The sequence below is a fragment of the Pipistrellus hanaki genome (assembly GCF_964339955.1).
Source record: "Pipistrellus hanaki genome assembly, chromosome: 2".
In the NCBI taxonomy this organism is placed as follows: Eukaryota; Metazoa; Chordata; class Mammalia; order Chiroptera; family Vespertilionidae; genus Pipistrellus; species Pipistrellus hanaki.
In genome coordinates, this window is record NC_140504.1 from 80243563 (window position 1) to 80270229 (window position 26667).

The 26667-nt window shown below is 38.8% G+C and overlaps 1 protein-coding gene and 1 long non-coding RNA gene across 5 annotated transcripts in view; one reads left to right on the forward strand and one right to left on the reverse strand.

Annotated features, from left to right (window-relative positions):
* The window catches only part of HTR1F (5-hydroxytryptamine receptor 1F), an 88134-nt gene extending 67694 nt beyond the window's left edge, over nucleotides 1-20440 (reverse strand). For 2 of the 4 annotated variants that reach the window (XM_084875542.1, XM_084875540.1), the window contains exon 1: nucleotides 19507-20440. The gene's annotated coding sequence lies outside the window, so the exon portion shown is untranslated. Of the gene's footprint in view, nucleotides 1-586; nucleotides 659-1634; nucleotides 1760-19506 lie in introns of those variants that run through there. The other 2 variants (XR_014794271.1, XM_084875541.1) reach the window with 2 other exon arrangements.
* Nucleotides 20441-21514: 1074 nt separating this feature from the next.
* On the forward strand, nucleotides 21515-26355 carry LOC311618199. Its single transcript, XR_014794272.1, has 3 exons — nucleotides 21515-21589; nucleotides 23938-24008; nucleotides 26250-26355. It is a non-coding gene; the product is annotated as an uncharacterized lncRNA (long non-coding RNA).
* The last annotated feature ends 312 nt before the right edge of the window (nucleotides 26356-26667 follow it).

A 26667-nucleotide genomic window follows, 5' to 3' on the forward strand; every position in this document is an offset into this window, starting at 1 on the left:
CAAATGGACCAAGACTGAATCAAGAAGAAATAATACCCTGGGCTGGTCTGGCTCAGTTGGTTAGGCATCATCCAATGCAATGAAGTTTGCTGGTTCAATTCCCATGCAGAGCACATGCCTGGGTTGCGGGCTAGCTTTCCAGTAGGGGGCATGCAAGAGGCAGTTGATCAATGTTTCCCTCTTGTATCAATATTTCTCTCTCTCCCCCTTTCTCTCTTTCTAAAAAAGATCAATAAAATATTTTAAAAATAAGAAATAGGAAGGCAAACCAATTAACAACAGATAAGGAAACTGGATTAGAAATTTAAAGTATTTCAAAGAAAAAGCCCAGGACCAGATGGTTTCATAGATGAATTCTACCAAATATTAAAAAAAAAAAAAAAAACAACTAATACTGAGCCTTATTAAAATTTTCCAAAAATATAACAAGAGAGAAGACTTCTAAACACATTTTATAAAGCCTTATAAAGCCAGCATCACACTGATATTGAAGGTTAAAAAAGATGCCACAAAAAAACTACAGGTCAATATCCTTGATAAATATTGATGCAAAATTTACTTACAAAATATTAATAAACCAACTTCAGCAGTATATTTCAAGGATAATACATCAGTATCAAGTGGGATTTATCTCTGGGATTCAAGGATAGTTCAACATCTAAAAATCAAATAATGTGGTACATCACGTTAACAAAATGAAGGATAAAAATAACAATCATTTTAGATGCAGATAATTCACTAAAAAATCAGCACCCTTTTATGTTAAAAACTCTTTTAAAAAATGGGTATAGAAGGACTTACTTTAACACAATAAAGGTCATATAGCAAAACCCGACAACTAACTTATCCTTCAAGATCTGAAACAATATAAGAATGCTCTCTCTCACCACTTTTATCAAGTTGTATACTTTAAATATGTGCAGCTTTTGTATGTCAATCATATCTCAAAAACAGAAGTGGTCTCTGTAAATTTTAGCAAATACTCCAAGTAATAATATAGGATGAGAACTGCAGATTCTCTTTTGATTTATTAATTTGGAGGTCATTGGTGATTTCAGTAAGAACAGTTACAGGAGAATTACATCTCCCTAGCCACTCAACTAAGTCCTTCCTGATTTCAGTAAGAACAGTTACAGGAGAATTACATCTCCCTAGCCACTCAACTAAGTCCTTCCATTTCAAATAATATGTTTGTAAACCTTGTCCTTTCCTTAATCATATTTTCCTGTCATGTTTCAAATTTCCTCAAGGTTTAGTTTTCTGCAAATGAAACTGAAAAAAATAATCCAAACTAATGTTTTGTATAAAATTAGATGGGTTGACTTATTCCTAAACGAAAATGTGAAGAAAAATCCTGAAATAATTTTCTAGATAACCTTTATTTATATACAGACAGGGCAAAAACACCTCCAATGATATGTTGCAAAGAAGGAAGAAACTGAAATGCTGGAGAGGACCCTCTAGCTTTCATAACGAAAGCTACTAAGACAACATCAACTGCCGCATAATTAATGACCTTCCTATGTATGTAGTAATCAATAGCTTCTTATTTTACATTTGGCATAGAGTAAGTTGAGAATTTTAATTAGCAATTATTAAATAACTATAGGAATTTACACTTTCCATCATCTTACCTCCTTGGTAAAAAACCTTCAATGTCTCTCTGGTGATAAGATTTATAACCTCAGATCATCCATGTATAACTGGCAATAGCTTCCTCTTCTATAAAATGAGATGATGCTTTCTTTTTAGTATTGATCTGGGAATGAAATGGAAACATACATATAAAACAACTAGGATAGGATGTGCATCTTCAATGTGTTAATTACATGGGAAATAATCATACTTCCATTTGTTAATATACTTTGTAGCATATCTCCTGATCCTATCCTAGGTTTATTTTGCATTTGTAATATATTGGGCTACGTATTCACACAAAATGTTCTAAGTCTGACCATTCCCATCCATCAAAATCTTGCAAATATAATTTTAAATGTTAGGCTTCTAAGTTTAACCTGTTTAATATAGCCAAACTTTATTTCCTTCCAAGAATTCCCATGACATATTACTTCTACTTTTCCAGAATTGCATTTTGTTGCAAATTTTGTGCTTCACACACACACACACACACACATACACACACACACACACTTTAAGGATGGAAAAGAAAAACAAGTGTAGTTAATTCTGCTTGAATTCTTCTCCTGGCATTTAGATTTTTCAAGAACACATCCCCTATATAAGAGCAATTTTGAGGTAGTTATCTAGGTGTATAAAGGCATGATCAACTCCTTACTAATGACACTATATCAATCCTGAAATGAATAGTACAAAGATGAAAGAAAAAATAATTGTCTATTTACATGCCAACTTATTGTGTGTCTTTAATCACCAAGTGATGTATATAAAATAGTTTTTATTATTCAGAATTTTAAAGATGAATAAATTAAGGCTGAGATATATTAGGTAATTTTGCTAAAATCACACATTATTTATGAAGCTTAGATTCCAACCCATGAATTTCTGATCCTATGGTTCAATCATTTGAATTACAGCACATCACCTCATTCATTATTTTAAGGGTGAAAATAAATACCACAGGCACCTCTATTAATTAGATATTATGTTGCTTGGTAACCAGTTTTTATTTTTGTCTAAAGCTTTACATATGTCTCTTTTTTTCCCCATGAGCCCTCCTCCTTTCCCAGCCATTCCCACCCTGGGCAAGCCCCCACCACCTCAGTGTCTGAATCCATTGGCTACGCATTAATTCAAATCCTTTGATTGCTCTCTAACCCCACCTCCCCTGCCATTTGTCTCTGGATCTATTCTTGTTAATCAAATTATGTTGATAATTATATCCCACATATGAGTGAGATCATGTGATATTTATCTTTCTCCAACTGGTTTATTTTGCTTAGCAAAATGCTCTCCAGTTCTTTCCATGCTTTTGCAAATGGTAAAAGTTCGTCCTATTTTATGGAAGCATAGTATTCCATTGTGTAGATGTACCATTGTTTGTTTTTTTAAAATATATTTTATTGATTTTTTACAAAGAGGAAGAGAGAGGGATACAGAGTTAGAAACATCGATGAGAGAGAATCATCGATCACCTGCCTCCTGCACACCCACCCTGGAGATGTGCCTGCAACCAAGGTACATGCCCTTGACCAGAATCGAACCCGGGACCTTTCAGTCCCCAGGCTGACGCTCTATCCACTGAGCCAAACCGATTTCGGCGTACCACTGTTTTTTAATCCATTCACCTACTGGGCACTTAGGTTATTTCCAAATCTTAGCTATTGTAAATTGTGCTGTATGAACAGAGGGGTGCATAAATCCTTTCTGATTGTTGTGTTTTCATTGTCATTTGTTGCATGGTACTTTTTATTTCTTCTTTGATCTCTTTGGTAACCAAATCATTCTTTAATAGCATGCTATTTAGCCTCCAGGTATTTGATTTTTTAAATTGTTTTTATTGTTGTTTATTTCTAATTTTATGCCATTGTGATCTGAGAAAATGCTTCTTGAATTTGAAGAGACATTGTCTGTGTTTACAGCAGTGGTTCTCAACCAGTGGGTCACGACCCACAGGTTGAGAACTGCTGGCAGGGTCACCTAAGGCCATCGGAAAACACAGATATTTACATTATGATTCATTAACAGTAGCAAAATTACAGTTATGAAGTAGCAACAAAAATAAATTTTGTGGTTAGGGGTAACCACAACATGAGGAAATGTATTAATGGGTTGTGGCATTAAAAAGGTTGAGAACCACTGTAATGAAATCCATAGCAAGAACATTTGGCTATAATTTCAAACTGAGTCAACATGCATTTTTCTCTAAAAGAATAAACAAAATAAAAAACGACTAATCAATGTTAAAAAACAGTGAAAAAATAGAAAAGGACAAAAAACACTGAAAAATGTTTGGGCCAGGTAAAATAGAACCAGATATTTTTAGTATCTAACTAAAAACTAATTTGAGGGAAATATTGTTTTTCCTTGAGTATCCAAATTAGGTAAAAATAAAATCTAATAATATTTTGCTTTCATGAAAAATCCAAATATAAAATGACACAGGCCAACAAACTTTAGACCAACCTAAAGAAAGAACTGATAATAATGCTCATATCAGATAAGATACATTTAATTTAAAAAGGGTAAAATAAATTTAACATAGGAAAAAAAGATAATTATATATCTTTAAGTATTCAATAATAAAGCACCACAATATATAAGTAACCATACAATGGATGTTCAATGAGAAATATATACAATTGTAAAATGGACTTTAATGAATCTCTATAAGTGAATAATAGAGCAATCATATAAAATAATATAAAAATATAGAATATAATGCTGCATTTTAGTGTTACACAGCATATACTTCACTGTTTTTCAAGAGTGCAGAGGAATTTTACAAATTGAACATATTTAAACCAAAAAGAAAACCTTCCTTTAGCATCTCAAATAAAAACCATGCTGGACACATTTTCTATCCACAATACAATAATAAAAATAAGCATCAACTGAAAATATTTTAACCCAAAACCTTGTCACTGATGACACCTCTTTCAAAATAACTTTTGAATTAAAGAGAAAAAGTAGGAATCAATGGTAGTATATTTGGTTTGTAATATTGAGAATACCATGTATTTCTAATGGAATAGCTCTATAAAATTAATGATATGGCTATTGTTTTGCTTAAAAGATTAAACAGACAAAATTTTTAGATTCAAAAGGTATCATCTACTTTATTTTTTTAATTTTGTATTTTGTTGTTAATCCTCACCTGAGGATATATTTTTTTTCCCATTGCTTTTTAGAGAGTGAGTGGAAGGGAGAGAGGCGGAGGAAAGAAACAGAGGAGAGAGAAACATCAATGTGAGAGAGACACACCAATTGGTTATCTCTGGCATCCATCTGGGGTGGGATGGGGTGGGGAGCGTTCACTTTACTGGGAATTGAACCCTCAACTCTTTGGTGCCCAGGCTAACACTAACAACCCTTTGGTGCCCAGTTGGCAATACTGGCCAGGGCAATATCATCTACTTTAAATAGCCAAGAAAATCAAGTAAAAATTGATTCACATTAATAAGAATTTTGCCAATTAGATAAAGATAAATGAATAAAAATAAGTGCCCTTTCTGGGAGCTAGCCATTACCAAAAGGAGATATAAGAAAAAATTATCATTCATACTAACATTCCATAACATAAAATACTTAAGAAAAACACAAGTAAGAAATGTATAGAATCCATGAGTCAATTATAAAACTTCTTTGACAAACATGAAATAAGTCCTAAATAAACTGAGAGATATCATATTCTTCCATAGAAAATTCAGTCAGTCTCTTTAGATCATATTTTACTCTAGGGGTGTCGAACTCAATCAGAGAAGGGGCCAAAATCTAAAATCCAGCCTAAATCGCGGGCCGAATGGTTTACTGAACAGTCATAAACTGACAATGTCATAAACTGACAGCGGAGGGCAGTGATGACAGCGCGGTGCGGGCCACATTGCAAGGCCTGGCAGGCTGGATTTGGCCCGCGGGCCTTGTGTTTGACACATGTGTTTTACTCAATGCTATTGTAATGAAAATCTTAAAAGTTTTTGCTATCTCACAAAATTAACCATGCATACAGAAGGAAGAAAAAATATAATATAAAAGAATAAACAAAATATTGGAGAAGATATAAAAACTTGCCCCATAATTGTTAAATACTAGAGGCCTGGCGCACGAAATTCATGCACGGGGGTCCCTCAGTCCAACTTGAACCCTCTGCAATCCAGGAGCTCTCAGGGGATGTCCTACTGATAGCTCAGGCCCACTCCCCATGGTTCTCTGCTCTCTGCAGGCCTGAAGGTTTCCCTGCAGCCATGGAGATGAAGGCCCTGTGTCCTTCTCTCCGCTCTCTGCCTGCCTCCACCATGCGCCATGCGAAGGAAGCCCCAATGCCCTACAATGTGCTCTGTTTGTAAGGCCCGGGGGCTTTGCCAATACCAACACACTAAGGAAGCCCCCAAGCCCTGTTGTCCTGGCTCTGTCTGTGGGGCCTGGGGGTGTTCCCGCCACCACCTTACTAAGGAAGCTCCCAAGCCCTGCTGTCTGGGCTCTGTCTGCCATGTCGGGGGACTTCCCCACCGCTTCTGTTCTAAGGAAGCTCCCAAGCCCTGCTGTCTGGGCTCTGTTGGCAGGGCCTGGGGTTTCCCTGCTGCCTTGGGCTAAAGAAACCTCCATGCCCTGCTGTCCAGACTCTGTCTGCCATGTCTGGGGGCGGGTCAAGTCTCACTGCTTGGTCCCCTCCAACCTCGGCAGGGCTGACAGGCCCAGACACTGTAGCAGTGGTGGAGCTGGGAGGCAGATCCAGCCTCGCTGCTCCTGCAGACAGGCTGGACACTCCAGCAGCGGGGCCGCCATTTTTGTCGAGGAGTGATGGTTAATTTGCATATTACTCTATTATTAGATAGGATAATCTACAAGTATCTAAAAGTAGTTTTAGGCCTGCTGCAACAATCAGGAAAGAGAAAGCAATTAAACAGAACTGATCACTATAACAAGAAGCACCTCATGGATAACAAATTTAAAATTTCATACCTATGGGGGATGGAATAATTTTCAAAATTAGATATAAGGAAGATAGGCCAACCTGATGGCAACTCATCATACATGATACAAGAAAATAAATTAAAGTTTGATCAAAGAACTAAATATAACATAGATAATAAGACCATTAAAACCTATACTAATAAAAGGGTAATATGCTAATTAAACTGGACATCTTCTGGACAAAGCCATGATGGCAGGGCCAATGCAGAGGCAGTTAGGGGTAATCAGGTCAGCAGCTGAAAGCAGTTAGGGGGATCAGGTTGGCAGGGTAGAGAAGTTAGGGAGATCAGGCCAGCAGGCAGGTGAATGGTTAGGAGCCAGTGGTTCTGGATTCTGAGAGGGATGTCCAACTGCCGGTTTAGGCCCAATCCCACAGGGCCTAAACCGGCAGTCGGACATCACTCGAGGGTTCCCAGATTGGAGATGGTGCAGGCCGGGCTGAGGGACCCCCCCACCCTCATGCATGAATTTTGTGCACTGGGCCTCTAGGTAGAAAATATGAACAAATATCTGACTGATCTTGGAATGGAAAGTTTTAAACTTATTTCTGGTTTCATGAAACCAAAACCAAACCAAATTTAAAGAAAAGAAATACTGAACCACATAAAATTTAAACTTAGGAGCCACCAATAATTACCACAGAACAAGTTTAAAGACATCAATGAAGAGGAAAATTTGCAGACAAAGCTTTGGAAAATGTGACAGACAAAGCTTTGGAAAAACATAAATATTTCTGTCTTTTTTTTTTTTTTAATATATTTTATTGATTTTTCACAGAGAGGAAGGGAGAGATATAGAGAGATAGAAACGTCTATGAGAGAGAAACATCGACCAGCTGCCTCTTGCACACCCCCTGCTGGGGATGTGCCCGCAACCCAGATACATGCCCTTGACCGGAATCGAACCTGGGACCCCTCAGTCCGCAGATCGACGCTCTACCACTGAGCCAAATGGGTTTTAGCTATTTCTGTCTTAATAGGAGCAAAAGGCATGAGCAGATAATCCTAGAAGGAGAAATTCAAATGATCATAAAGATTTTTAAAAAATTCAACTTTATGGAGATCAAATAAGAATATATTGAGATGCATAATGTAGGCTATTAATTCAGAAAAATAATATAAATGAGATATAATACTCAATTCTTAAAAGAATATTGTGATATAATTATGCAGATTTTTATTTTATTCTTTAAATAATTTTATATATTCATGCTTTCAACAATGAGGAAAATATTACTAGAATAAAATTGCATTTTTGCATATTGGAAACATCTATAAAAATACCTCTTATTCTTAAGTGTATATTTTGCAATTTATTTTATTTTATTTTTTTAATATATTTTATTGATTTTTTACATATAGGAAAGGAGAAAGATAGAGAGCTAGAAACATCAATGAGAGAGAAACAGTGACCAGCTGCCTTTTGCACACCCCCTACTGGGGATGTGCCTGCAATCAATGTACATGCCCTTGACTGGAATCGAGCCTGGGACCTTTCAGTCTGCAGACCGAAGCTCTACCACTGAGCCAAACCGGTTTTGGTAATTTTTTTTTCTTTTAAACCTAACAATAAAAATAGTAAAATGTATCTTAAAGAAATAAACCCAGAGGACGGTGCAGCTCCCCCCCTCCCATCCCCCCCAAATACCTTAGGGTTAAGATAATTGAATTGAGCTGAAAAGTGAATTTATGCCCCTAGTTCCAGGATTTATGAACTCTCAGCTCTAGGACAAACCATTTAGTTTCTGGGAATAACTTCTCTCTTAAACCAAATGGGGATAATCATTCCTGTCTCAATGTGAAGATAAATGTAACAATACATTGGAATGCAACTGAGAAAACAGTTTTTGTTTTCAAGCCATTATGATTGTACTCATGGAATTATGTATATGTACATATAATTTTGTCAATTAATATTCCAGTTACTCAAGTAGTTTGTATATAGGGCAAGTGGATTTCTTCTATGTTTCCTTTAGGGAGGTCCAGTACCACTTTTGTATGCTATAATCTTAAATTTATTCATATAGAAAGCACTTTCTTTTCTCCTGCTTGAGTATAATTTCAATATGTTTGTATCAGATCAAATTATACATTTTTCTGAGAAAACAAATGTGCCAACGTGTTAAGCTGACTTTAATGTACCCTTCTTTAGCCATTACAGAATTATTGTCCACCTACAACTTTACAATAGTGTGATGCACTTACACACCATTTAAAAAAGAAAACACTCTTGACAGATTTTCTCTACTTATGTCCTGAAGTAGCAATGATGTTTAATGAAAGGTTCCAACCGATTTTAATGAGAGAGCATACTGTGAGGCTAAGCATAGAGAAGAAACATATAGATTTGAGCTCTATCTTGGTAAAATTTATTTATTTATTTATTTATTTATTCATTTAAAAAATATATATATTTTATTGATTTTTTACAGAGAGGAAGGGAGAGGGATAGAGAGCTATAAACATCGATGAGAGAGAGTCATCGATCAGCTGCCTCCTGCACACCCCCAACCAGGGATGTGCCCGAAACCAATGTACATGCCCTTGACCAGAATCGAACCTGGGACCTTTCAGTCTACAGACAGACGCTCTACCACTGAGCCAAACCGATTTCGGCTTGGTAAAATTTAAGACAAAAATGAAGTTTGTCAGACTTATAACCAATTCATTTGAAAGCCCTTTCCAGGATTATGATTATGAAGGGAAGAATATTAGTTTCTTTCTTCTGATATCTTCTTGAACTAATGGTGGCTGACTGAACCTAATCAGGAAAGGGGAAAGAGAGATCCACAGATGAATTGGAGAGATAATGGTTCTGTGAGTATTTGAAATCATTTTCTGAAAACAGAAAAGGTCCAAATCACCCAGTCTAGACTTTAGTTATGAAAGATAAGAATAGAGAGCTCAAGTGCTTTTATTTCAACTGGAATTAACGAGATTGAAGAGGAAAAGAAAAGATTAAAGCATTCTTGCCTTGTCAAACACAGCTGCCAAAATTCCAAAGAACAGCTAAATGATGCCTTGACTTTGAGTGCTCTGTTGCAGCGGCCACAATGAATAGCTCCCAGATAAAATGCTGCAATGACCACATCCCAAATCTGGAACTCACCATTTCAAGTGTTATTTAATAAGAAGGCATGAAAATATGCAACTGCCAGGACCAGTTTGGCTCAGTGGATAGCGCATAGGCCTGTGGACTGAAGGGTCCAGGGTTCGATTCCGGTCAAGGACATGTACCTTGGTGCGGGCACATCCCCAGTAGGGGGTATGCAAGAGGCAGCTGATCGATGACTCTCTCTCATCGATGTTTCTAACTCTCTATCTCTCTCCCTTCCTCTCTGTACAAAATCAATAAAATATATTTTAAAAAAAGAAAAAGAAAATATGCAACTAACTTCTCATTGTTATTTGTACCACATAACTAAACCACCTCTTCCTGTAAGCATTTGTCTTTTTCTGAAATTATCTTAGCTATAAATACAGTAGTCAGGAATATATCTTGCTATGGACATTAGAAGATAAAACCATAGGAAACCAAAATAGTGGCATAGGTAAACACCTGAACTTGCTGCCATGCACAACCACTTCAAAACTACAACTAAAAGACAAATGGACATCATCCAGAACCACAGGAAGTCTGGATAAGTGGAAATTCTACAACCAGAAAGGAAGAGAAAAGCATATTGAGACTCAGAGGAGCTGCGGAAATAAAGTCCAGAGGCACAGAGATGTGCGTAGAGAGAGGGCCGGCAACTGAGTACATGGCTGTCTTTTTCAATCTGCAGGGAAACACAAGCTCCTGACAGCTCTGATCTTCAGTTCTGGGCGAGACTCTGGGGACCCTGACTCATACAGGGAGAAACTGGACTGTCTGGCAGAGGGAGGAATTAGATGGTGGCTTTCTCTTAGAGGTGCTTGCAGAGACTACCAAGGGACACAGACCCGGGGGCCTCGTAGGGCAGGGCTGACAGGAAGCCATTGCTGTTTGCTCTGTCCTGAGACTCTGCCTCATCCAAGCTGTGCGCCGAGGCTTTTGCATATGAATGGCCTAGTCTTTTGAAATCTAAACTTACCTAACAAACTGCAGCTGAGTCAGTGAGACCCAGAACATCCAAAAGAAAGCCCAAGGCTCCATAGCAGATTGCATTGCTTCACAGCTGGGCCTCAACAGGGAACCTCCAAAATGAAAAATAAAGAAGAGGAATCTGCAGATCTCTCCATAGCTCCTGCTGGGTGGCCTCAGGCAGAGGCTAAATTAGCACCTCATTGAAAATCCAAGAGCCAGTGTATCCAGGGGTCAGAGTAGAACTATCCAAATTACAACTCCTAAGATCCATAAGAGACACACTCAAGGGGCAGACTCAGTGAGCACCAAAGACCCACTAAAGCAAGTCTTGCCCCATAAGGTGACTCCAGCACAGAAGTTCTCCCATTGTAGACACAGCTGATCCTCACAACCAATTGGCCTGGAGGTCAATTCCCCCCAGAGATACTAACAACAATCAAGGCTTAACTACAACCAGACTGTGCACACAGCCCACAAAAGGGTGCACCAAAAGTGTCTATCTCAGGTAACTGGGAAGGCTGAGCCAGTGGGTCCTATAGTACACCTAGCACACAAAGCCACTCTATCAACTCAAAGAGGCAGCAAAAATGTGGAGACAAAGAAACAGGTCACAAAGGAAAGAAATGGAGGAAAGCAAATACTGCATACAGAGTTCAAAACCATGGTTATATGGTTACTCAAGAATCTTCTAGAAAAGGCTGATAAATTCAGTGAGACCCTCGAGGATATGAAAAAGTACCAACTAGAAATTAAGCTTACCCTGACTGAAATTAAAAATAATATGAGATCCAACAGCAGACTAGAGGATCGTAAAAATCAAGTTAAAGATTTGAAATATAAAGAAGCAAAAAACACTCAACTGGAAAAGCAAAAAGCAAAAAGAATAAAAAAAAATATGAAGATAGTGTAAGGAACCTCTGGGACAAATTAAAGCATACCAACATTTGAATCATGAGGGTGCCAGAAGAAGAGAGAGAGCAAGATATTGAAAACTATTTGAAAAATAATGACAGAAAACTTCCCCCACCTGTGAAAGAAATAGACTTACAAGTCTAGGATGTGCACAGAACCCCAAACAAAAGGAATCCAAAGAGGACCACACCAAGACACTTCATAATCAAAATGTCAAGAGCAAAAGACAAAAAGAGACTCTTAAAAGCAGCAAGAGAAAAACAGTTAGTTACTTACAAGGGAGCACCCATATGATTGTCAGCTGATTTCTCAACAGAAACTATGCAGGCCAGACAGGAGTGGCAAGAAATATTCAAAGTGATGAATAGTAAGAACCTACAACCATGATTATTCTATGCAGCAAAGCTATCATTCAGAGTTAAAGGTCAGATAAAGAGCTTCACAGATAAGAAAAAGCTAAAGGAATTCATCACCACCAAACCACTATTATATGAAATGCTGAAAGGTATTCTTTAATAAGAAGAAATAGAAAGAAAGGAAGAAGAAAAAGGTAAAGATAAAAATTATGAACAACAAATACATATTTATCAACAAGTGAATCTAAAAATCAAGTGAATAAAAAAATCTGATAAACAGAATAATCTGGTGAATATAATAGAATCAGGGGTATAGAAAGGGAGTGGATTGACAACCTTGAGGGGAAAAGGGTATGGGAGGTACGGGAAGAGACTGGATAAAAATCATACAGCTATCGATGAGAACAGTGGAGAGTGGATAAGGGCATGGTGTGGGGTGGGAACTGGGAGGAGGGGAACTATGGGCGGGGGGGGGGGGTGGGGAGAGGAAAAACTGTAATAATCTGAACAACAAAAATTTTTTTAAAAAAAGAAAAGAAAACCATACTTATATTCTTTTCAAAACATCAGAAATGCCTTAAAAAGCAATTACAAGACCAAAAATATAATTATAAAATTAGGGCTTTTGATAGCTAGGTATTTGCACATGAATTTGATTATTTTAGTATAAATACTGGTTTCTACTTCTACGAAACATCAATCACACATATTTTATTTGACTAATTCTTACTCTGAGTTTATACATTGTTAATGTACTGCTATACATTAATAGCAAGATGGTGAAATAACACAAAAAGAGAAAAGACTGAAGTTGCATGTCAAACATTTGAATGAATGAATATTCATAACTCTTGATTTAATCGAGATATTTTTGTTCAGTATTAGTTGACACTGTTTTGGAATAGATGAAAGACTTATATAAGAAAAATGGGCCACATATTATCCCTTAAAAAAAGGTGGACACAACTACAGCAAAGTCAGTTTATGTAGTGTAAAAAAAAATTAAGGTATTAAACACTAAAGTGTGTTATCACATGAGGTTATACAATTTTCTTTGCTTAAAGTTTTATTATATATGAAAAATAGTTTACTGTTTTGGAGATTGTGGGTATAGAAGATGAAGTTAGGAAGCTTCTCTGAGTTTTTCAGCCCTTTAACTTTATGAAATAGCTTGAAAGAGTAAAATATCATAGAAAGAGTCACCAATAAATAGAGAAAGAGAGGTTTTTGAAATGACTTTAGAAATTAATTCCCACCCAAAGGTATTTGTGAATTGGTCCATGCTGTGGCTTGTTTGCAGGTGGGTTTACCCCAGGCAACACAAGAGTCAGAGAAGTTTCCCTTTGATGGCATTGTGCCCATGGCTCACTCAGGCTGGTGAAACAAATGGAAAAGACTTAATTCCTGCCTCCAGGACTTGCAATCTAACTGCAGAGAAAGACACATGCAAATATATTAAATACAGCAGCATGGGGGTGCAGCAGGGAAGCTTGCAAAAGGTTCATAACTAGTGCCTAGGAGTGGGTTGTTTTTGGGTTAAGGAAAGGGTCTAGAAAGAAAAACACATAAATCTGAATTTTGTCAAGTGACTAAAAATTTGCCAGGTGGAAGGAGGGATGGGCATTCAGAACTAAGTGAAGAACAGGGAGTAAACCTCACGTGTCAGATAAGTACGTGTGAATATTCCGTATAGCTTAAGCATAGCTGGCTGGTGGGCAAGGTTACGTGGCAGGAAGTAAGTTGGAGCAGAAATCCAGTTAAAGGAGGAAATAAGAAGGGCTGGAAGAGTGAGCTACATGGCTTGGCTTGTTCCCAGAAGGGAATGGGGGCCACCTAAGGAATGCAAGCATCTTTGAGTCTAAGGAAAGCACAGGCATGAGTGGTTAATGGTTAACTTTGTTAAGCGCTCCTATCATAGGTCAGGGAGTTAACCTTTCAATCATCAGTAGTCGCTGATTTATATGTTGACTGCTGCCAAAGAAGTTTCTTGGGGTGATGGTTGTGAGAGCCAAACTATGGTGGGAGAGGAAAGGAGTCAAGAGGAGGAGAGGAGAGTATGATAAGAAATAAAAATTAAATTTTCTGGATGTTGGCTGAGAAAAGAAGAAATGAATAGGCGATTAGCTGTAGGGGGAGAGTTCAGGCTGCCTCTATAAAGCTATGACAGGCTTCTCTGTTTGTTTGTTTGTTTGTTTGAAAGGTGGATATGTTATGATCTTAATAATAAACTTAAAGCAGGGGTCCTCAAACTTTTTAAAGTGGGGGCCAGATCACGGTCCCTCAGAGACCTGGAGGGCCGGACTATATGAACTACTAATTCCTACTGTAACACCTTGGCTGCGCTCACTGCCCAAAGAACCTGGCGGGCAGGATCAGACTCCCCTGGGGGCTGCATGTGGCCCGCGGGCTGTAGTTTGAAGACCCCTGACTTAAAGCCTGACCAGTGTGGCTCAGGGATTGAGCATCAACCCATGAACCAAGAGGTCAAACCAGGAGGGTGCCAGTTTGATTCCTTGTCAGGGCACATGCCTGGGTTGTGGGCCTGATTCCCAGGAGGGGGCATGCAGGAGACAGCTGACTAATGTTTAGTTCGCATTGATTTTTCTATCTCTCTATCCCTCTCCCTTCCTCTCTCTCTAAAATCAATAAAAATATTTAAAGAAACAAACTTAAATAATAAAGTCATTAAATAAAGAAGGAACTAAAGTTGCAGGAGATAAAAAAAAGAATGTTTTCTGAGCCAGGTTCAGATTGGAGAGGGCAGTTGTGGGATCCAGAGCATAGAGGGAGGTCAGTTTGACTACAGATAGCAGTGGAGGGAAGGAGAGCAGCGGAGCAGACAAATATGAAGGACTGAGAACTGGTGAGGGAGCCTCATTCCCAGGAGTCTCTGAATTCCTGTAAAGAAGAATCCTCCTGAGCGAGAAGGGGCCAGGGATAGAAATGGAGTTACTTTTGAGAAGGGTGGCAAACTGTGCTCCAACTGCTAAGGAGAGCCAATAATCAGATAAGATTTGATGGGAAGTCCATATGATATTAGAACTAAGACTTCAAATTTGCACCAATTGAAATAGTTTATTCAAATGTTCCAAGTAGCACTTCATTTTAGGATTGATCCAGACCTGGGCATTTGTAGGAAAAGGCACCAGTCATACCAGTTTCCTGCCTCACTAATACCTTAAAGGGCATCTCCTACCACTTATTAAAGGATTGTGCTCCCATAGTTGTTCTCTATTTTTTATCTTCAACTTTGCCTTCTGTCTGGTTCATTCTTATTGGTTTAATTGCCAAAAGTAGTAGCTCCCATTTTAAAACCAATGTCCGTGGCCTGCTCCAACTACCTGTAATCCTCTTCTTGAAAACTTTTTAAAAGAGTTATTTTATACAGGATAGTCACTGCCTCACCTCCCATTCTTTCTTTTTTCTTAGTACTTTCAAATACATTTTTTTTCTCAGATTTATGTAGAAAGTTGTAGTTGGTATTTTTAAAAAATATTTGTTTAATTTATTGACTTTAGAAAAGAGGGGAATAGGGAGAGAGAGAGGAGAGACTGTGAGAGAGAAGAAAGAGAGAGAGAGAGATAGAAAGAGAGAGAGAGAGAGAGAGAAAGGAATCAATTTGTTATTCCATTTATTCATTCATTCATTGGTTGCTTCTTGTATGTGCCCTGACTGGGGATCAAACCCACAACCTGGAGAATTGGGACAATGTTCTAACCAACTGAGCTATCAGATCAGGGCTTATTTGGTATTTTGAATAGCTAATCTATGTGCACCTGATTCAAAGTTGTTAAAGTACACACAGGAGTTAATCTCCCTCCCATTATTGTGCCCTATCACTCAGTTTCTGTCCTATAGGCAATTATTATTAACTACAGGCCCATTGCACAATATTTGTGCAAGAATAGGCTTTCCTTCTCCTGGCTTCACTCCCAGCCACCTGGGAGCCAGCAAGCCCTTGCTTCTGTCCAGAGCACCGCTTCTGTAGCATCCCTCCACTTCCCCCCACTCTCTCATAGCAGGCATCCCACCCCTCCCCGCCACTCCTTGCCTGCATATGCAAATTAACCCACCATCTTTGTTGGGTTAATTTGCATGCTCACTCTGATTGGCTGTGGGTGTAGCGGAGATATGGTGAATTCACATGTTTTTCTATTATTAGGTAAGATTTTTTTGTGTGTACTTTCATATATAGGCTCATTTTTCTTGGTTATTTAATAAATGATAATATACAATGCACATTGCATTGCAACTTTTTCTCCTTAGTATACTTTGAAGATCTTTTCATATTAGTGCATAGGAAGCTGCTTTAATAATTTTAATAGCTGAGTAGTATTCTCTTCAGTGGATGCACAGTTTATTTTGTTGGTTTTCTAGGTATTTTTTTGTTTTCAATCATTCTATCTAATAAAAGAGTAATATGCAGATTGACCATCACTCCAACACACAAGATGGCTGCCCCATGTGGTCAAAGATCCTGCCCCATGTGGACACAAGATGGCCACCAAAAGATGGCCAGCAGGGGAGGCTAGTTGGGAGGGTCCAGGCCTGCAAGGGAGGGCAGTTGGGGTGACCATGCCAGCAGAGGAGGGAAGTTGGGGGTAACCGGGCCTGCTGGGAAGGGCAGTTGGGGGGGACCCAAACCTGCAGGGGAGAGCAGTTGGGGGAGACCAGGCCTGCAGGGGAGGGCAGCTAGGGGCAAACAGGTTGGCAGGGGAACAGTTACGCATCAATCAAGCTGGCAGGGGAGTGGTTAGGGGGTGATCAGGCTGGCAGGCAGAAGCGGTTAGGGGCAATCAGGAAGGCAGGCAGGTGAGCGGTTGGGAGCCCGCAGTCCTGGATTGTGAGAGGGATATCCCAGATTGGAGAGGGTGCAGGCTGGGCAGAGGTACACCCCATTTCACTGATTTCTCCTTCTCAGTTTCCTTTTTTTCATTGATTGTTCCTTTTCAGTTTCCTTTTCTGGCTCCTACTCTTTTCAATGTCTGTATTTTGGACTGTTCCAGAGCTCTTTTCTCAGTCTGATCCTTTAAATATAGTCTTTCTTAAGTTATTTCATGAAGTCCCATTGTCCTAAATACTATTTATACACTGATGTCTCACAAATGTTTATCTCCAACTCTGGCTTTTCTGTTAAGCACTCAGAATTTAAACTTCCTCTCTTTAGTCTTCCCATATCAATTGGTGACAATTGCATTCTTCCAGTTGCTCTGGCCATAAATCTAGGCATGATCCTGATCCATCAGCAACCATATATAATCTGGTACCAAATCTTGTTTCCTCTACCTCCAAATATGTCCAGAATTTGGTCACTTCCCATCATCTCAAATGCTACCACTCTAGTTAAAGGAGAGACTAGGAAACTCTAGTAGCTTCTTAACAGCTTCCTTGCTTACCCTCTTGTCTTTTAACAGAACATCTCGACCCAGTAGCAAGAGGATCCTGGTAAACAGTTTCCCACTAGTGATGTTGTAATGGTTTCCCACTGTACATAGAAGAAAACAGAAACTCAGTACCATAGGTTAAAGGGCCACTCAACTAATTCTGAGAGAAACACCACCAAGGAGTTGGAAAAATTATGAGATCAAAACAGTTCCCCCTTTTAAATGCTCATTTATCCTCATTAATATAAGTTTTGCCTATTTATGTTCATTCTTAGGCTCTGAAACATTTCTCGATGTACCTTTTTCAAGAGGAAGTATTTTTTGTTACAGATGCTAGATGCCAATTCTGAGTTTCCCTACTGAACTTCAAGAGTTTTCATTTTAGAGTAGAAATTAGTATTTCTTGCCTAATTTAAGGCTCAGGAAATAGAAGAGCAAGTTTCCCACTGTGGGGCATGGAGCTGTGATTCTCTATCAGGCCATTACAGAGTCCGCCCCAGGGGGCTGGGACTCATCACTAAGGATTGCCAGTGCTTCCTATTAGAGTAACCAGGAAGCCACACACTGCATCTCCTTCACTCTGCCTCGGATAACATCCCTCCCACTTTTTAAATTAACATTAAAGAAGAATCCTGTCATGGCCTATCAAATATTATCAAGTCCATGTTGTTTTATATTAGTTATTTATTATTACTAAATTATAAAGGGCCCTTTAAAATATTTGAAATGTTTTCAATAGCAGTTATTTAAATTCAAAAGGGACCACATTTTCAAAATAAGAAAATTTGAACTAGCACTCCTCTCATTTCCAATTAAGTTAGAATTTTGCAAGTCTTTGAAAAGAGATGTGCATCCAATTTTAAATTAAACATACAAACAATTCCTAAGAAAGTGTGTATTATGAATTAGCAGCTTTATAGTAGTCTTTATAAGAACAATATGCCTAAGAACTTAATAAAACTGTGAAGAAATACATTCATTTATTTAAAACAATGAAAAAGCTGTCTCTACAAACCTGCTCTTGCTTAATCCCAGGAATCTATAAGTTATGCCTAAAGAAGCAAAGTGGCAAAAAATGCAAGATTCTTTAAATCTCCATTTCTATGAAGATCTTTATATACTGCTGAAAGAAAACACCCCTTGATATAACTTAGGCTCATTAGCTCTGTAATAAGTCTCAGTGTATGAAGCTTCACAAATGATTTATACTGACCAAAGGGGATGTGGAAAAATAAACTAAAATTTCTTGACCAAAATAAGTAAAATAACTTATTTTTTACAGTTGGGCATTCCTAAGCTAACACCAGGCAGGTATGACATTTGTTCTAGATTGGATGCCAAAATGCCAGGCATCTAATGTTCCCATCCAATGCCTTATTCAGGGCCACCTCCAAGTGCAGGTGGAAATAACCCAAACCCCAAATTCAGCATTTGGGGCATTCCAGATGCTAATTTCCTTAAGTATTTTTTCCTCATCTCCTCCATTTCATCCCCTAATTTACTGGAGATACAAACGCGGCTCTCCAGCCCCTTTGAGGACAGGAACCCGGAGCATGAACCCTCCCTGGATCCCCTTTTCTGCTTTGCTCAATCGGCCCTCCAAACAGGAAGGCACTTTCCCCTGTTGGGCAGGACCTGTGGCAGCCCGGGAACCTTGCTGCCGCGGGTGGAAGGTCTCTTCTGCCCTTTTCTCCCATGGTTCGTACCCTCAGAAAATCAAGTTTAAAAATTGCAATCTTTTTCCAATTTATGCCTTCGCCCCGCTCCTCGTTTATCTCAGCACTTCCTCCAGAATCTTTTCCAGATCCCACCGAAGGCTGGATTCCGTGTTTCCCCCGTCTTTCCAGAGCTGAATGTTGGCCTGCGCCCCCCTCTCTCCACCTCAGAGACTCCCCAAACCAGGAGCGCCGGCTGCCTGCGCGCTGAGTGTGGTGTCGCTGCTGGGACCCGGCCTCTCCCTCCCAGCCGGGCCCACCTGCTCCGCCCAGGACACGCCTGCCCCCCGCAACTTCGCTCCGGGGCGCAGAGGTTTCCAGAAGAACGGGGAAGGGTAACTTGGGCTCCGCTCCTGTGCCTCGAAGTGCCAGCGGAGAGGACCCCGCAGGTCCCCCCGCGCCCGGAGCGAGCGCTGCCCCGGCTCCCCGCGCTCCCCTCCCGGGCGCCCCGCGCACACTCACCGCCAGCGCCACTCCGCGGGTCCGGAGGGGAAAGGCGGCCCGGATCGGGGTGGGGGACGGTCAGGGGCGGCGGGGCGCCGGCCCAGGCGGGTGGAGGGCGGAGGGTGGCGGGTGGCGCGCCCTGGCCGTGCGCTGCGGGACTCGGACGCCGCGCCCGGCGGGTCCCAGGCGCGGGCGGATGGATGGGCGGGCGGGCTGGCGCTCTGGGCTCGCCGACACCCCTAACGCTCCTCTCTTCTGGCGCTCATCTCCTCCTTTCTCCCGCACCCCTTTCTCACCCTGCTTCTCCCACTTTTCCCCCTCCTCCCTCTTCTCTCAGCCGGCACCTCCCTCCCTTCCTTCCAGTGATGCGTGGACAAGGACGGAGGAGGGAAAACGTCCCGTCTGCTTAACTTGAGTGATCCCTTGGAGATTATCTGTGCATGGAATCTGGAAATGACGTGAACAACCTTTCTGAAGCATAAAACACACACACACACACACACACACACACACACACACACACACACACTTTAGTCCCTTTTTTCCTTTTCGTCTTTGCATCTCCTTCCCAGGGGCTCTTTGATTCTGGTTGGGTGGCTAGGAATGAGGTGAGGTCAGAGGAGGAAAGCTAAGAGGAAATGAGAGGCAGCGTCTTCACGGGGTTGAGAACAATAATTGAATGGGCCCAGAGATATGTTTAGTCACAACCTGACGAAGCAGGCTTTTCCGGAGAGAGAACTGATGTTGGGTGAGAGAAGAGAGGTAGGTAGGGCTATGGGGACAAGGATTTTTCAAGACTTGATTCTAATGGGGTCCATTGTGGTTTGCTTTCTCTTGAGGTGCCTCACAATACATCTCTAGTGTTTTGACCTGGATTTGACCTTGAGAAAATACTTGACCTTTCCCTGTTTCTGGCCTTCAATCTTTTTTTTTCTTTTTTCTTTTTCAGACTAACGTTTTATAGCCCAGTACACAGAGTCACTACAGATAACGTACCAGACTCTCTGCAAACCTGTTCTGATGGACCCTGGAAACTGCAGTGCTCCTCAGAAGGTCGCAGTTCTGCAGCACTGGTCCAGGAGGTGGAAGGTGGGACAGATTCCTGAATCGAGCACCACCCCACAGTCCGCAGGATGACCCTCCGAGGACTGTTTCACTCTAGGCCTGACTGTTCTAGATCCTTTTCCCCAGAAAAGAACTCCTGTCATCAAAGATTCTTTCTGCTCTTCCACCTCCTAATACTTCCTGCCATTCAAAGTCAACTTTATATAAATCTCCTTATAGATTGAACCTGTATTTTCCAGCCCATCTTTCTTTTGTTGTTGAGGTGGTCCTTACTCTCTGGCATCATATATTTACACGAGGTAGGCAAATCAAACACTAAACAGGATGCTTGACACTTAGTACTCAAGAAATGTTAACTGAATTATTATGGGTAGTGACTTCAGATGATCATTAACACTTATTTCATGTTTTTATTCTCTCATATAATTCTTAAACCTCGATTCCCTGTGCCATGATTTGCACAGTCCCAACCTTTGTCCCTTGTAAATATCTGACTATGTGGTTATGGCTACTCCTTTAGGAAAGCACAGTTAAGGTTAATAACTTTCCTAATAGAACACAGTAATTTTCTTAGAAGATATGATATTGACCATATTGATTTTACACTTGTACCCAGAGTACTTTGCAACATATCTTGTAGATGACCAAGGAGAATACAAGGTTATACCACTTCAACACACAGTTAGGAATCTGTCCACCTTCTACACAGGGGAATGTTTTCAGATGCCGTATTTGGACTTGAGTGATTGCAGTTAACAATTCTATGATACATATGGGAAGTAAATTATATTAAGAGATGTCAGAAAGACCTCCCTTATGATGCAAAGGGGATTTAACATTTCAGATCTTTCGACTATTGCTACTCTAGCAAATTTGCTTAGCTATCAGAGATTACGCTGTACCTTGAATGCTACAACAGGATGCTGTGCCCTAGAGATATTCCATTTGCTATTCAGTACACAGGTAACTAACCCAACAGGCAAGACGCAGTCATAGCACTTAACACAGTCATACCACTCAGCATGGGTTATTCTGAGTAAGTAGAGGATGAGTAACTGGACTGCCTCATTCGTTACTGTAAGCCTAAATCTCAGTGAGAAAGACCAAATTCTCAGTCAGTTTTTAAGTTCACAAATTTTAAGTCATTTAGGATTAAGTCATCATAAACAAATTCTTTTCAAAACTTAGATGAAAAATCCTGTGCTTAAAGATCTTGTTTGTTTTTAATCTGAAATATGTGGTACACACATATATAGGCAAGACACTAATAGTCTATTTCTTGAGCTTTTGACAGAAAGGAGAATTTCATTCAGAACAAATTATACTAACTTGGTAATATTGATCTCAGTTTAAGATCAAGTTGAAATTCCCTTGTTTCTTTCAGTTGAGCTGACTACACTGTTAAGGTAACTGTAAAAGCCCACCATAAAAATGCAAAATTAAGGAAAAGCCTGAGAAGTTGTAAAAGGGCTTCAAGGTAGACAGAATTAACACAAACAGTGTAAGCCTCAATGAGACCTAATCTTTCCTGAGGGGCATATTTTTTCCTGTGTTATTTGGGTAACTAAGAAGATTAGCCTGATCTCATAAACCTTGCAAGCAACCTCTACTGGCTCATTCCACATCAAAAGGTCATTTTTTAGGAGCATTATTTTAAGTTCCTTTTTCTTCTATTTTGGAAAAAAATACTGCAGAGTATTAAATCTCATGATCAAATAAGCAACTTCTCCCTAAATTTATGGAAAAGCATTTTATTTTGGGTAAGAATTTGGATTTGACTATTTATTTATTAAATTAATCAGGTAATTGCTCAGATCTTTTGGAAGTCATATAGAAAGATATGCAGAGGTTCAATAGATACAATTTACTAATTTTATAATACACAGGGAAGACTGAATTGGGAAATAATTCCCAAGATATAATAATGACTATTTTCTTTTAAATAGAAACTATGGCTAGGCAACTTTGAGAGAATATGCACATATCTCAAACACCAACAGAAAAATTGAGTTCTTTATGGAAAATTATTTTTCCATAAACTTAGAAATAGGTTGCTTACTTGGTTGTTTTAATTGCATCATGAATTTCATTTTCTTCTGCAATATTTTTCCCTCCCCCCAAAATGGTACTTAAAATAATGTTTATAACAAGTGGTCTTTTATTGTACAATAATATAGCTAAATTTATTAATCCTTTTCCAAACATGTGGAATATGATGTAACCAAAAGGCCACTTGACTAGAAGGTTCCAGGTCTGTCACTATGAAGCAATTGATTGTAGCTAAGGAGGAGCAGTTTGTTGTGTGGGGCAGTAGTGCACAAGATAAACTCAAACTCTTAACTGAGGTTCTTATCTGTAGCCATGTTGTTCTTTAGTTCCACAAGTGAAAGAATTATAGCACAGTGTTTTGCACACTCTGTATGTAATAGGGCTGGACAAAACCTTGAAGACTATGTGATGTGTAAAATTGAGTAGTTAAGAGTCTACATATGGTGGCATGATAGCAAAGTAACTATTGCTCAATTAAGTTAAAGAAGTACTAACAACATTAACCTACTATGTAATCAAACCCTTCAGCTAAAATCTCAAGTTATTACAAGAGATAATCAACATCAATAAATCTGATTCTTAATAATTTGTGCTATTCTCAATTATATTATAATTGTGTTTTACCTATAGTCATTGTTTATATCAGTCTAATATTTTCAATATCATTTTATAATTTCTCATTTATTCTGTATTTTGTAAGGCAGTAGGAACATTGCAGTTATATCTCTGCATTCATGAGAAAACTAGTCATAAAGGTCATGGGGGAGGCTTGCATTAGAATTGAACTAACTTGACTCTTAATTCTGTCTGGTCATTAACCAGTTTGGTGACTTAAAGGAGGTATTTAATTTTGCCCAATTTTAGCTTCCTAGACTTTCATATGGAAATAATGCCTTTTTTTATTATTTATCTACATAAATTAACCTGAGTATATTGGAATATAATATATGAACTATCATAGAAAAGGTAAAGTATTATACAATATAAGAATAAATTTATGTGAAGAAAGTTAGCAAGAACAGAACAAAATCATCAGGTTTTGACACTTAATGAGATACTTTTAAGGTTGTTAATCTTTTAATCAGAATCTTGTCATGTCAACATGTAAAGCAAATTTTAAAGTGAAGATATTTTGAGGAAATGTAATTTGCAGTTGTGCAACTTCTGGACAGCCAGCTAGCAAGCTCCGCATGCACTTGTAGCAGCGAGTACTCAACCAGCTGGAATTCTGAAAGGTAGATTAAAAAATGAAACAACTAGCATGCAGTTAAGATTCATAGCTCTTTCTCTCTTGTCCTCACAATGTCCTGATGGTTATGTCTACACAATACCAAGATATAGAAATAGGCTTATTTCTACATTGAAGCTTATGCCAATGGAAACAAGGATGCTTTTGAAAAATCAAGGTAAAACCATATATTGGATCTTTGCCAGTTTTTAATAATTTTCGCATGTTAAACAGGCTTGACTGTAATTAAGGTCTTCTCTTAGAAATTTACTAGAACAAAAAAGTAGATGCCAAGTCTTTAAAATGGAATAAGATTATCCCAAAACTTTAGTATGTAGAAGATTGATTAATACGTGTCCTTAATGGAGAATAAATTGTGATTATTTAAAAAATAATACATTTGTTATATATTTTTGTGTATGCTTCTTCTTATGAATGTGAAATGAGACTAATTACTTAGCAGCTGGCCAAAGCCATTGATAAATTATTATTCTTTAATTAAGTGCAATTCCCAAAGGATTTTAATACAATTTGTTCAAAGCTCCATGCAAATTCTGTAACCATTTAAAATGCCTTCATAGTAATAGTCCAAAGAGAGAGCCCCGTGTAGCAGTTAATTAATATAAATAAGCCTGCTGTTCTAATAGGACTCCTACCAAGAACATTTGATGAAATAGACAGTTTCTTAGAACGTGGGCTCACCCATAAAGATTTTAGTTTTCAAAGACAGAAAAATTTCTCAGTATTTTTAAATTACAATTTTTTCCTTTTTTTTTTTTTTTTTTTTTTACCTTAAAAAGTACACAATGACATAGTTAACAGCATTACACTATGTCTGAATACTGGTTGGGGAAGCAGACTCTCCCAAGCATTTAATTATCTTTCCTAGCTGATTCCTATGACTGTGCCCATCCTATCACTTTATCATTTGTAACACTTAGTTGTAACTTTTTTGTGTTTGTGTATTTGTCTCTCTTCTATTGTACATTGTAGGCTATTTCAAGGAGCAATTGTTTTATGAATCTTTGCTTACCCTTCATAATTTGCCAATGAGTACTATCCCATTGTATATATGTACCACAGCATAGAAATTAGAAGATGCTCAGTAATTTTAGAAACTTATGAAAGAATAAATATATAAGTATGTATTTTTATTAGGTATAAACTACCTGAGGGAAGGGGGTAGAGGTAGGGGGGTCCAGGTGTGTGGTGCCAGAGGGCAATTTGGCTGCGGGTGGTGGGAGCACAATGCAGTGTGAAGATCATGTTTCATGGAGATGTACACTTGAAACGTATAAAATCTTGTTAACCAATGTCACCCAATAAATTTAATTTAAAATAAATAAAATAATAAAACATTAATTTCTGAACAGCATTTTTTATTTCTCAATTTACATCTAATTTTATTTTATACTAGAGGCCCATTGCAAGAATATTCCCTCCCTCCACTGCCACCCCTCCCTCCTCGCCTCTTACCCCCCCACCCGCCCCCTGGCTTCCCGCCTCTGCCCCCCACCCTGCGCTTTCCCTCCCATAGCTGCTGTCACTGCCCCTGCGCTTTCCTTCTCGCCACCACCTGCTGCCCCATGCTTTCTCTTCTGTTGGGCCTGCACTTTTCCTCCCATTGTTGCCCTCCCCTCCCCACTTTCCCTCCCACAGCCACCACAGCCACCTTGCTCTGGCGGCATATGCAAATTAACCACCATATTTGCTGGTTTAATTTGCATAATCGCTCTGATTGGCTGCTGGGTGTAGCAGTGTGATGGTTAATTTGCATGTTTCTCTTTTATTAGTATAGATTAGTTTTTGGTGTACACATAGTGGTTAGATAATCATATACTTTACAAAGTGTTCCCTTGATATTTCCAGTATCCACTTAGTACCACACATTGTTATTACAATGTTATTGACTGTATTTCCTATGCTGTACTTTACATCCCCATGGCCATTTTATAACTGCTAGTCTGTACTTCTCAATCCATTCATTGTTTTTTTTAACCAATCCCCCAACTACCATCAGTCTGTTCTTTGTGTCTATGACTTTGTTGTCTATGAGTTCTATTTGTTCATTTATATTGTTTTTTAGATTTCATATATAAATGAAATCATATGATATTTGTATTTCTCTGATTGGCTTATTTCACTTAGCATAATAACTACTCAATCCATCCATGCTATTATAAATGGTTAGATTTTGTTCTTTTTTTAGCTGAGTACTATTCCATTGTATATATGTACCACAGCTTTTTTATTCACTCATCTACTTGGGTTGCTTCCATAGCTTGGCTGTTGTAAATAATGCTGCAATGAACACAGAGGTGCATACATTATTTCAAATTAGTTTTGGAGGTTTCTTTGGATATATACCCAGAAGTTGAATTGCTGAGTCATAAGGCAGTTCCATTTTAAACTTTTCCAGGTAATTCTATAATGTTTCCCACTGTGATGGCACCAGTCTGCATTCCCACCAACAGTGAGCAAGGGTTCCCTGTTCTCCACATCCTTGCTAACACTTGTTATTTTTGGTTCATTGATAGTAGCCATCTGGCAGGTATGTAGTGATATCTCATTGTGGTCTTAATTTGCATCTCTCTGATGTTTACTTACGCTGCATTTTTTATATGTCTTTTGGCCATTTGTATGTCCTCTTTGGAGTAATATTTATTCACACTCATTGTCTGCAAGATGGTGTTTATTAAATAGTAAAAGTTATTTACCTTTTACAGGGTAACCTAATGATGCTAAATAAAATATTACTCTCTTCTCTTCCCCCACTGCCACTGCCTGCTTTTCATGTTGAAGTGGGACACAAGAGGTCTGTGTGTCAGTTAGCTTGT